At 30.0% G+C, this 13,123-nt stretch overlaps 1 pseudogene; it reads left to right on the top strand.

Annotated features, from left to right (window-relative positions):
• Positions 1-6: 6 nt before the first annotated feature.
• On the top strand, positions 7-4,850 carry LOC150034301 (uncharacterized; annotated as a pseudogene).
• The last annotated feature ends 8,273 nt before the right edge of the window (positions 4,851-13,123 follow it).

Genomic DNA, 13,123 nt, shown 5'->3' with positions numbered 1-13,123 from the left:
ACTGTCATGACAAATTTCACAAAATTAGAATTTGTCGTCCTTGATATTAACGACAATAATTATTTGTCATGGGTATTTGATACTGAGATCCACCTAGATGCTATGGATCTTGGGGAAGCTATTAAATAAGGAAATATGACATCCAGTCAGGGCAAAGCAAAAACTATGATTTTTCTTTGTCATCATCTCCACGAGAGATTGAAAATAGGGTATCTATAAAAATGTTAGGATTAGTGTCCTAATTCTCCCAGAGTCTCGTAGTTTGTAAACTTTATACACATTATTATTAATAAAATAAGAGTTATTTTATTTACATTTACTCATATCCAATAAACAAAGATCCGTGGTTATTGTATGTAAACTTAAGCATGTATATGAGATATACAAGTGAATCATGCCTTAAGTAATAACCTAAAAGGTCTGTAGTATAAGGATTAAGGAGGGATACCTTATCTTGGTGACACTACGGATACGGCCCGCTTTGTAGAGGTTTACAAGTATTGTGAACTACTACAGATGGTCTAATCCTGACCATTCATGTGCAGACATGCGAGCGGGGGTGTCCTATACAAAGAGTTTGTATAAGACCGGACCACGAGATGATTCGTCTCTTTATATAATGTCGTTGATACTTGAGACTTACATCTCATTTAAACGACCATAGGTGACATGACCTTAATCCTTAGTGTTTTGGGAACTCCTGCCTAGGAGGGCGGTCCTTTGATTAGTATGGGTGAAAGTGGCCAAATTGCCAACTCAACAAGCCTATCTTTTTAGGGATTTGTCTGATTGGAGAGCTAGAAACTCAGTTACACAAGACGAAATTCACTCCTTCCCCAAAGCAAGGGTAAATAGATAGATTGCTCCCTTAAGGGCTGATTCCAGATCTTGAACATAATGGACACACCCTCTCTTTGGAAGAGAGGACTCAGTCATAGTAGGACTATGACTTATGTTCATTAGAGGAATCAGGGGTACTTAATGAGTTAGATGTAACTACAGGGGCAAAATGGTAAAAATGGCTCAACTGTACTTACGAGCGATCTGTGAAGGGTTATCGCATTGTTGATTAGTTAACATGGACACAAAATATATTTGTAGTGAAGAGAATGCAACTGTCGATCTTTAGTGGAGTGTCTGACAAAAGAATGGTAGATCTCGTGACTAAAGAGTTTAGTCAGCTATTCACGTACTGTTGAAGCTTCAAGCTATAGGTCCATAAGGTCTTCTTGGTAGCTCAATGGATTCAAGTTGAGAATCAGTTCTTGGGGTTGATTTGAAATGTTCAAATTAACAAAAGGAAATTCAATTATATATGATATAATTGGTATGATGTATGAGATACATCAAGTGGAGGATTAATGTAAATATGATTTACATTAAGTACCATAAAATAGAAAAAGAACTATAGTTTGTATGTTTCATGAGATGAAATATTAAAACTATAGGCTATAAATATAATATGCTAAGTTGGTTATCATATTTATTTATAATAATATTAATTATTTGATAATTAAATCTTTTTCTCTAATAATCGATTGGATGGGAGGTTATTGGTAGTTTTATGATAACCACGAGATAAAAGGAAAAATATTTTCCTAATTTTAGAGAGTTACTTCATTCGGAAAGTTTCTCACGGACAAGGCTATCAAGTGAAAATATTTCACTAAGCGATAGCTTATAGAGAAACTAAACCATCGTGAAGTTTGACTATGCGATAGTTCATCAACTGATCGTAGCTAAACAATAGTGTGGCTTTGTCTATACGATAGGTTGCCTTTTACTACACAATTGAGCATATCATCTATACGATAGATAACTTCCTATCTCCCACTTGCTTGATCGTCTACACGATTGTTTTCCTCCAGTCTCTTTCTCTAACCAAGATCATGTAGAGCCCATAACTCCTGGATTGTCACACCGAGAATATCAAGGTAACAATTGTGGTGGTGTCCTCACTCAACTCGATTGGTTTCAAGGAGCCGTTGGCCTTTCGTTGTGTTCGTGCTGTTGATTGTGTTGTGCACCAGTCGTTGTGTTCGAGTGTTGCTGTTCTTAGACGCATTGAATTGATTGAGGGAGTTTGAAGAATGGTTCTTCAAAGGTACGCATACTCTATCCTTTGATTCCTCCTAAAGCATGCTGTAATTTCTTGTTGTGCATGATCTGTTAATTTCCATTCTTGTACTGTAATTGTTTATGTTCAATTCGAATGGAATTTGGAATGTTCCTTCCGCTGCTCATGGAAATCCTCATGCTTGATTTCCTTCAATTGATATCAGAGCCAGGTTATTTTGATATTCCAAATTTCACTTCTATTTTGAACATTCTTTTACAGTCGTGGTGGGTTTTCTGCATTGCATTTAAAGGTGAAATGTATTTGTAGATGTGTTGATGAATGTTTACGGGTAAATTGCCTTTGTTTAAAGCTTTCTTTTCGATTACAAAGTATTAATTTGTATGGACCCTTGCATTTTTTGGCATAATTAACAAGCAATCAATTATGTATTCAAAGTGTTTCAGTTTGTTGAGTCGTTCTTGCTGGAGTTTTGAAGCACGGAGATGTGGTTCTCATCGAGGAAGAAGACCAAAGGTTGGTCGTATCATGTAGCCTCAGATAAACGATCGTTGGGATTTCACTAAACGATCGTGTAGAAAATTTCTGTGCGATCGTGTAGCATTTACTAAACGATCATTTAGAGGGTAAAGCGTTTACTCTATCGCGTAGCGTTGGTTGCTCGATCGCATGGACGCTGGAGGTAAACGATCGCATAGAGAATTTGATGCTCATCATTTAATAAAAGGCATGTGCACTAAACGATCGTGTAGCTAGCATGCTTTATCGCAGTCACTGACTAAATAATCACCCGGTATACGATACCTTGGCGCTTGCTTAGCACTAAATGATCGTGTAGTTAACATGCTTCAAAGCATGCTGTAATTTCTTGTTGTGCATGACCTGTTAGTTTCTATTCTTGTACTGTAATTGTTTATGTTCAATTCGAATGGAATTTGGAATGATCCTTCCGCTACTCATGGAAATCCTCATGCTTGATTTCCTTCAAAAAGATCCTCGTATCTTGTGAAAAAATTTGAAAGAGATGTATGATCATCAAAAAACCGTTATTCTTATTAAAGCTCGTTATGAGTGGATGCACTTGAGGCTACAAGATTTTAAATCACTAAGGGATTATAACTCCGCATTGTTGTTATGTCAAGAGAAAATTATTGATGTTGATATGTTAGAGAAGACATTTTCTACATTTCATGTCTCGAATATGCTTCTACAGCAGCAATATCGAGAGAAAGATTTTAAATAGTATTCTGAATTAATTTCATGTTTTCTCATGGCTAAACAAAAAAACGAGTTATTAATGAAGAACCACGAATCTCGACCAACTGGAACAACACCATTCCCTGAAATAAATATTGTGAATGTTAATAATCTTGGTCATGGTCAAGGTCATGACCGTGGTAGAGAAAGAAATAATTATTATTTTCATGGTGGTCATTCTAATCATTTAAATTTTAAAAGAACCACAGAAAATGATAACCACAAAGGAAAAGCTCCACAAGATAAAAGTTCAAAGAGTGTTGAAAATAAATGCTTCCGATGCGGAATGACTGGACATTGGTCACGTATCTGTCGTACGTCAAAACACTTAGTTGACCTCTATCAAGCCTCCTTGAAGGAAAAAGGAAAAAATGTGGAAGCAAATTTTACATACTAGGATAATGATATATTTGACCCATCTCATATGACAAATTTGGATGTGGCAGACTTCTTTGAATCTCCTGAAGAGAAGATTGGTGTAGTTGATGGAACATCAAGTGTTTCTTTTGATTTTGAGAATATCTAGACTTAATGTTGTTTTTTTTTTTTTCATTATCTATCTTCATATTTTTTTTTAAGTGTTGTTTTTTTATTGTAATTATTTTCTTTTAATGAAGAAACATGGATCATTTTCATATGTTGGGTGTTTAAAAAATGAGCAAAGAAAATCTATGTCTGACAGACAGTACAACTACACACAATACTTACAAATAAAAAAATACTTTTTTAAATTGACAATGTTGAAAGCAAAAGTAAATACAATATCAAGTTCTGCAAACTTGATCGAAGGTTTTCGAAAAGCAAATATTATTTTGCCTATAGGAACAAAATTTACAATTGATAATGCATTGTTCTCTAGTCAATCAAAGAGAAATCTTCTAAGTTTTAAAGATATGCATTGCAATGATTATCATATTGAGACTGATAGTATGAATAATGTGGAATATCTATATATCATATCCACTGTCTCAAATGAAAAATGTATATTGGAAGAGTTGTGTGCTTGATCTTCTGGATTATATTATACTCATATACGAATAATTGAAACATATGCAACAATGAACCTGAAGTTCATGAATCCAGACATATTTACAATTTGGCATGACCGATTGTCATCTAGGATCTATAATGATGACGAGAATTATTGAGAATTCAAAAGGATACCCATTGAAAGACCAGAAGATTCTTCAATCTAATGAATTATCATGTGATGCTTACTCTCAAGGAAAATTGATAATTAGACCATTAAAGTGGTGACTGAATCACCTGCATTTTTAGAACGAAATCATGGTGATATACATGGACCTGTTAACCCACCAAGTGGACCATTTAGATATTTTATGGTATTAATAGATGCATTCAGTAGATGGTCACACGTGTGCTTATTATCAAGTCGAAATCTTGCATTTGCAAGATTACTTGGTCAAATAATTAAGTTAAGAGCACAATTTCTTGATTATACAATTAAGACCATTCGTCTTGATAATGATGGTAAATTTACATCTCAGGCTTTTGATAACTATTGTATGTCAATTGGGATAAGTGTTGAACCTCCTATAGCTCATGTTCATACACAAAATGGTTTAGCATAATCATTTATAAGATGTTTGCAATTAATTGCAAGACCCTTACTTATGAGAGCTAAGCTTCCTTCATCTGTATGAGAACATGCTATTTTGCATGCAGCGTCACTTGTACACATCAGGCCAATAGCTTATCATAAGTACTCGCCATTACAATTAGTTTATGATCATGAGTCAAATATTTCCCATTTGAGAATTTTTTGGTGTGTAATATATGTTCCAATTACTCCACCACAACGCACTAAGATGAGTCCTCAAAGGAGGTTGAGAATATATGTTCGATATGATTCCCCATCAATTATTAAATATCTCGAACCCCTGAAGAGTGATGTATTTACTGCACGATTTGCTGATTGTCATTTTAATGAGACAAATTTTCCAACATTAGGGGGAGGAATTAAGAAATTGGAAAAATAAATTACATGGAATGCATCATTATTGTATCCTTTAGGTCCTCGTATAGATCAATGTGAACTTGAGGTTAAGAAAATAATTCATTTGAAAATTATAGCAAATCAATTACCAGAATGAAAATAAAGTAATTAAGTCACATATGTCAGCTGCAAATGTTCCATAAAAAAATGATATCCCAACACAACAAGTTGTCACTAATGAGTCTGGAACACGCCAAAAGCGTGGTAGACCAGCGGGTTTCAAAGATAAAAATCCTCAAAAACAAAAAATAATTGATAGTAAAAAATACTTGGTTGGGGATGTAAATACCCATAAAGAAATTCTCTACATGACTAGTGAGGAAGGTGAAATACCTAAAGATAATAATGAGATTTCAATAATGAAAAAGACTTGGAAAAAGATGGAATCGAACTAATGTAATTATTGACAACATTTTTGCATATAATGTTGCTCTTGATATTATATCTAAAAATGAGGATTCTAAACTAAAATTTTTTGAAGAATATCGACATAGAAAAGATTGGCTTTAGTGGAAAGAAACAATCGAGGCAGAATTAAACTCACTTTCAAAATGTCATGTTTTTGGACTAGTAGTACGAACATCAGAAGGTGTTAAACCTGCGGGATGCAAATGGGTATCTGTGAGGAAAAGAAATGAAAAAAATGAGGTCACAAAATATAAAGCAAGACTAGTTGCACAAGGTTCTTCACAAAGACTTGGTATTGATTTTGAGTAGATTTATTCTCCGGTGGTGGATGCAATTACAATAAGATATTTAATTGGCTTAACTATGTATACAAGTCTGGATATGTATCTTATGGATGTAGTCACAACATATTTATATGTATCTCTTGATAATGATATTTATATGAAAATTCCATAAGGATTTAAGGTACCTGAAACATATATATCAAATTCCTAGGAATGGTATTTAATAAAGTTACAGAGATTACTATATGGAGTGAAACAATCAGGACGAATATAGTACAATCGCCTGAGTGGACATTTATTGAAAGAAGGATATCAAAATAATCCAATATGTCCGTGTATTTTTATAAAGGAACCACAATCAAGATTTGTTATTATAATGGTATATGTTGATGATTGAATATAATTGGAACTCCAGAAGAGCTTTCAAAGGCAATAGAACATCTTAAGAAAGAATTTGAGATGAAAGATCTCGAAAAAACAAAATTTTGCCTTGATTCGAAAATTGAGCATTTAGCAAATGGAATATTTATTCATCAGTCAACTTATACAAGAAAAATTTTGAAAAGATTTTATATGGACAAAGCACATCCATTAAATATTCCAATGGAAGTCCATTCATTGGATATAAAGAAAGATATATTTTGACCTTGAGAAGATAACGAAGAACTTCTTGGTCCTAAAGTACCATATCTTAGTGCGATTGATGTACTTATATATCTTGCTAATAATACAAGACCAGATATTGCATTTGTAGTAAATTTATTAGCAAGATATAGTTCTTTTTCAACAAAAAGACATGAGAACGAAATTAAGCATATAGTCCGTTATCTCTGAGGATCAATCGATATGGGTTTTTTTTATTCAAATAAATCAAATTTTGATCTAGTTGGTTATGAAAATTATGGATATTTATCTGATCCACACAAAGCTAGATCTCAAACATGTATCTGTTCACATGTGGAAAAACTGCTATATCACGGAGATCGATGAAACATACCATAACAGCCACTTCCTCAAATCATGCTGAAATTATTGTAATTCATGAGGCTAGTCAAGAATATGTACGACTAAGGTCAATGACTCAGACATTCGTGAAACGTGTGACTTGTCTTCTAATAAAAATCTTCCAACAATATTATACGAAGACAATATAGCTTGCATAGCCCAAATCAAATGAGGATATATTAAAGAAGATAGAACAAAGCATATTTCACCAAAGCTTTTCAACACTCATGATCTTGAAGAAAATGGCGACATTACTGTACAACAAATTTGTTCGAAAGATAACCTGGTAGACTTATTCACAAAAGCATTACCAACTGCAACTTTTGAAAAATCGATGCACAACATTAGAATGCGGCGACTCAGAGATCTCGAGTGATATTTTCATGAGGTGGAGTAAATATATTGTATTCTTTTAGAAGTATATATTTTATGAAATATGTACTATTTTTCCTTCACTAGGGTTTTTTCCCATTGGATTTTTTCTAATAAGATTTTGACGAGACATATTTCATATATATATATAGATATCTAAGGGGGAGTATTATGAATATTATAATAATAAATAGATGTCCATTGCTTAGTGTTCCAAAAGCCATGTGTCACCCTTCATGGTGTCCATGTGTTTTGTAATTATTCATGTTGGTGTCCACGTAAGTCCACATCCTACTTGTCACTTTGCCTATAAATAGTGGCATTATCTTAAAATCATACATACATTGGTGAGAATTCCACTTCAAAATTCTACTAATTTTCATATTATCCAATTTTATAATTTTAGTTATTTTATGTTTTTAGTTATTTTATTTTATATTATATTTTATATATTTAATATTATTATATTATATTTTCTCTATATCGGTGTTCCTGTCTGCTCCTCAATTTCACAACATATTTTATTTTTTTTTAGAATTTTTCATTTTTTAAATTTTAATTTAAGTATCAACTTTTTAAGTATAAAAATTTGAATAAATATATAAAAATTAAAAAAAATTAAGCAAGCAAAAAAATAAAATAAAGGGTATTTCAATTCTTAGTCATATTATTTAGTTACTATATTTCAATTAATTGAAAATATAAAAGGGCATTCTGGTAAGAATTCATATTTCATTACATTTTCATATTAAAGTAAATATGTAACGACCCAGCTCCCTAGGACTTATACTAGGTCGTTACCACATGCATACATATATTTCACATCAACACATTTTCACGATTTGGTAAAAGTCAATTAAATACTATGAATTAAATAACTTTATTAAAGTAAATAACTAAAATTTATTTAATAGTGTACCCTTACAAACATAAAACAAAACTAGAAATTCTCATGAAAAGTTCAAAAGTACAAATACCAAGATTTCAAGTTCAAACATCAAGACTAGAAATTTTAAAATATAAAATCCTAAAAATATGAGCAGAAGCATATGACTAGTCGCAGTGGCTCGATCACGGATTTCGCTTGTTATTCGTCGGCATGCTCTTACCCTTACCTGAAAAATAAACATGAGAAAAAAATGAGTATAAAATACTCAGTAAATAACCCCACTACCAGGGTCAAGCTAAGCATCAATGTCCTCTAGATGTCACTCTCTAGTGGGATGTGCATAAACCTCTACTTTCTATGGGATGACTAACTAGTGCGTAGTTGAACCCATTCTACCATAGATTAGGTGCACCTACAAACCTCTAGTGAATCCTGAAGGACACACAAACCTCTAATGAAATCCCGAAGGAGATCACCACCTCTGGTGAATCCCAAAGGAAACACGAACCTCTAGTGAAATCCCGAACAAGATCACCACCTCTAGTGAATCCCAAAGGAAATACAAACCTCTGGTGAATCCCGAGGGAAACACAAATCTCTAATGCAATCCCGAAGGAGATCACCACCTCTGGTGAATCCTGAAGGAAACACAAACCTCTGGTGAAATCTCAAAAGAGATCACCACCTCTGGTGGATATCTAATTATGGGTAGGGGTAACTATCACTATCATAAACATAACGTTCATCATAAAACATAGTCCCACAAATATGTAAATACATATCACCATGCTCAATGTTCATTTAGCAAATCATATAAACAAAATAATTTAATTCAAGATTGCACTCATAACATGCTTCAAACATAATCAAGTTCAGCTTATACATCCTCATGCATCTCATGCAAATGATTTTAGAATTCTCAAAATTAATCTTAAATTTATCGTCTGCCACATAGCTAGTTCCATAAATAAGATTACTTATCTCAAATTTGGTGACGAATAATTAGTCCATGAAGTTAATCTTCTTAAAACCTTTGGAAGACTTGAATCAATCCTATAACATAAATTGTCAAATTTAATTTAGCAGGCCTAAAATCATGAATCCAAAATTTTAAATTAATCCTTTGGGATCTAAATCTAATTAACCAAATTGGTCAAATTGTCTCAATTCAACTTATCGAAATTGTGGCTTTGTTCAAAGTCAGCTCCAAAGTTCACTTTCTTTGTCCAAAGTTCAATTTCTTATTTAGATAATAATGTTTACCTTTGAAGCTTCTTTTTAAATTAAAAATCCACAAATTGGTTGGTGGTATGAACACTGCAAAAGAAAAAAGAGGTAAAAAGAACAAACAAACAAAAAATAAGAAAGAAATATTTCTTTATCCAACAACCATAAAATGGACTGTGTAATATCTTCCAAACCCAAAAGTATTAAAAGTAATATCATTAATCACATTAAAAATAATAAATCATAATATATATATTTTTTAAAAAAGTTAATATTTTAGTTTCTAGGAAAAATTAAATTACATTTTGGTCCTAATCAAACTTTTAAATTTGTTTTTATTTTTCTTTTTAAACTTTTTAAATATCATTTTAGTCATTAAAACTCTTTTTTTTTATTAAAAAAAAACTATTTTAGTCCCTTGCCTTCTAAAATATCTATTATACTATTAAATTCTTTTTTAAAAAAACGTCATCTTAATCTTTATCTTTCTTTTCTTTTTAATAAATTAATGACAGTTTTGAATATACATACTCGCATGTTAATATGAGCATAATTTTATTGTATATATATATATATAAAACAACAACAAAAATGATTATTGTAAAAATTTAAACTAAAATACATATTTTGTTAGAGTTTAATAGGAGATTCACTAATTTTAATAATAGCAAGTTTTTTACCATTTAAGTTTGATTAACACAGAAGTTTACTATGGAATAACTTGGTCAAAAAACTCACAAGTTTTTAATAAAAACAACTGGCTCGATTGTTGTTTTTCTTCAAAACTTAATCTTATTAAATTTTTTATTATGATTAAAATTAAAATTAATTGAAAGCATACAGAAAAAGAATTATGAATTTTCAAATAAAAACTTGTCAAGACCCAACACATTTTTAAGTTTAAGGTTAAAATTGCAACATTCATCCGTATTTTGGAATGTAATTTAATGAAGCTGGAAGTTTAAAAACTAAAAGTTATACAAAACTGTTCTTTAATCCGAAAATATATTTTTCTATATAGCATTCTCCATTTTCCTTAATAAGGTGGTTTGGGAATAGTTAGTTTGTATTGTTATATTCACTTATTGCTTTTATATATATGAGAGATTTTCACAAATAGAAAAATAAGAGAAATTATTTACACAAAATAGCAAAATTTTGACCTTCTTTGATAGAGGCTAATAGAAGTCTATCAATGTCTATCAGTGAGAGAAACTAATAGAATCTATCACTAATAGACGCCGATAAAAGTTTATCCATATCTATCCATGTTTTCTTTGCTATTTTTGTAAATAATTTGACATTTTTTCTATCGATAAAAATCTTCCCATATATAAATGTCCTATTTACTCTCTTTCTTATAAGTAAAAAGTTGTTTAAGTTGGAAAACTCAAAATTAAACTACTATTAAGGTTTGAAATATCAATTTCGACAGAAATATCAAGGTCTTAATTTTACAAAAATTTCGATAGAAATATTGATAAATGTCGATTTCGGTGAATATTATTAAAAACAAAAGATTTTTTAAAAAATTAAATTAATATATTAACATTTTATGATTTTTAAACAAGTTAACACGTCTATTATATATATTATATTTTCATTAGTGATATTTTGTTGTTTATTTTTTTTATGTTTCATGGATTTTTCTATGATATAAAGAAAATAGCAATTCACCCTTCAAATCGATGTTAAATTCATGAAAAAGTAAAAATATCAATAAAAATATTAACACGTCGATGAACATTTAAACTATGACCAGTGTATTTAAATTAACTTAAGGTTAGATGAATTTTAAAAAAAAAAATGTCAACCAAAATGTTTCATAGTCCAATGACAAAAAAGATATTTTAATGAAATAATAAATGGAGAATTTACTCACAAAACACGTGCATTAATTAAAATGGCCTCGTTGTTGGAGTTGGTTTAGTCATTGAAGAACACCTTTGACCCTTTGACCATTTCTACCTTTGCTACGTCAATTCCATGGCCATTCCTTTGAAGGGTATGGATGTCTTTTTATTCTTCTTTTTATGGAAAAATTATTATTATCATTATTTTTTTTTTTTTTAGTTTTCAAGTTTGGAAGGATATGTGTATTTGGTTCCTGAATTTTAGAAAATGTACATTTTTAGTCTCCAAATTTATAAAAATAGGCCTATTTGATTCCTAAGTTTTCGAAATATAATTTTTTAGTTCCAAGTTTATAATTTTTATAAATAATTATATGACATTTAGAATTAGAAAAAAAAATAGTTTTAGAGAGGATGTGATTTTTAAAAATTATTCTTTTAGTTTAAAATGTAATATAATTATTCAACGTAATGGTATAAAGTTATTTGAGTGGCTTTTTAAACTTATTTTTAAAAATTTAGGACTAAAAAAGTACATTTAAAAACTCAGGGACCAAATTAGTCTTTCTTATAAACTCTATAACTAAAAAGATACATTTTTAAAATCTATGGATCAAACACACATATTCTTCAAAACTTAAGGACCAAAAAGATAATTTTTCTTTTTTTATTCTTCACTCATAGACTGACACGGATTAATCGATCCAACCCAAACCATCGAACTTATCAAAATATATACACACCCATATCGAACCAATGGACATGTATAGTTCAAACTGGATAAACCAAATAAATGGTTTGTTTCGATTCTTCAACTTTGGTACACACAACAGTTTAATCTATTGTTCTTACTTTGAATTTAACATATCATAATATGATGTTTATATAACAACAATTTTGTAATAGTTTTCCCCATAAAAAACAATTGTTTCTTAATTCATTTAACAATTTGTAACAATTTTTTATATAAAAAAATTGATTTAAAATTGTTTATTAATTGTAAAATTAGTTTTAAGGTTAAGAAATACTTTCAATACTTCAAGTTTCATAGTAGCAACAATTTAGTGAATGTTTGAGAATAAATTAGAAATTATTAAAATCACTTTATTTCATGTTCAACACTACTCTAAAACACACATTTAACCCCTCAAAATTAATTTAATATTTATGTTTTTACTTTTAAATGCAAATTTCATATCATCAAAATTGATTTTGAATTAAAATTATTTTTTAAAATGATTTTAAAACTAATAAAAATAATTTTAACTATTTCAGAATCACTCGCAAACATACTCTTATTCTATTGTTTTATTTTTTAACTTTAATAAAAAGCAATTCAATCCTTATTAATCAATTTAATCCTCGTACTTCAAAATTATAGCAATTTAAAAGCCCATTTCGATTGACTTTCTAAATGTTTATAAAAAATTTACACTTATAAACATTTATTTAAATACTTAGAAAGACAATCCAAGTTAATATATGCAAATCAGTAAATTGGTTAAGAACCTATTACGCCATAAATTATATAGGACTAAATCATTACAAAATAAAAATTTATATTTAATTGGATAGATAATTTTTTTAAGGGTTGGACTTGGATTGTTGCAAATTCAAAATACAAATTAAATCATTATACTAAAATCCAAAAACTAGACACCATTAGGTTACAATTTTTCTTTTTTGTTTTTGTTTTTTTATTTTATTTTTTTTTTAATTAAGCCTATAGACATT

Source organism: Benincasa hispida, chromosome 8 (assembly GCF_027475165.1).
Source record: "Benincasa hispida cultivar pf3 chromosome 8, pf3_genome.v1.1, whole genome shotgun sequence".
Lineage (NCBI taxonomy): Eukaryota > Viridiplantae > Streptophyta > Magnoliopsida > Cucurbitales > Cucurbitaceae > Benincasa > Benincasa hispida.
The sequence above is the reverse complement of the archived record's forward strand: the minus strand, read 5'-3'. Positions and strand labels throughout refer to the sequence as shown.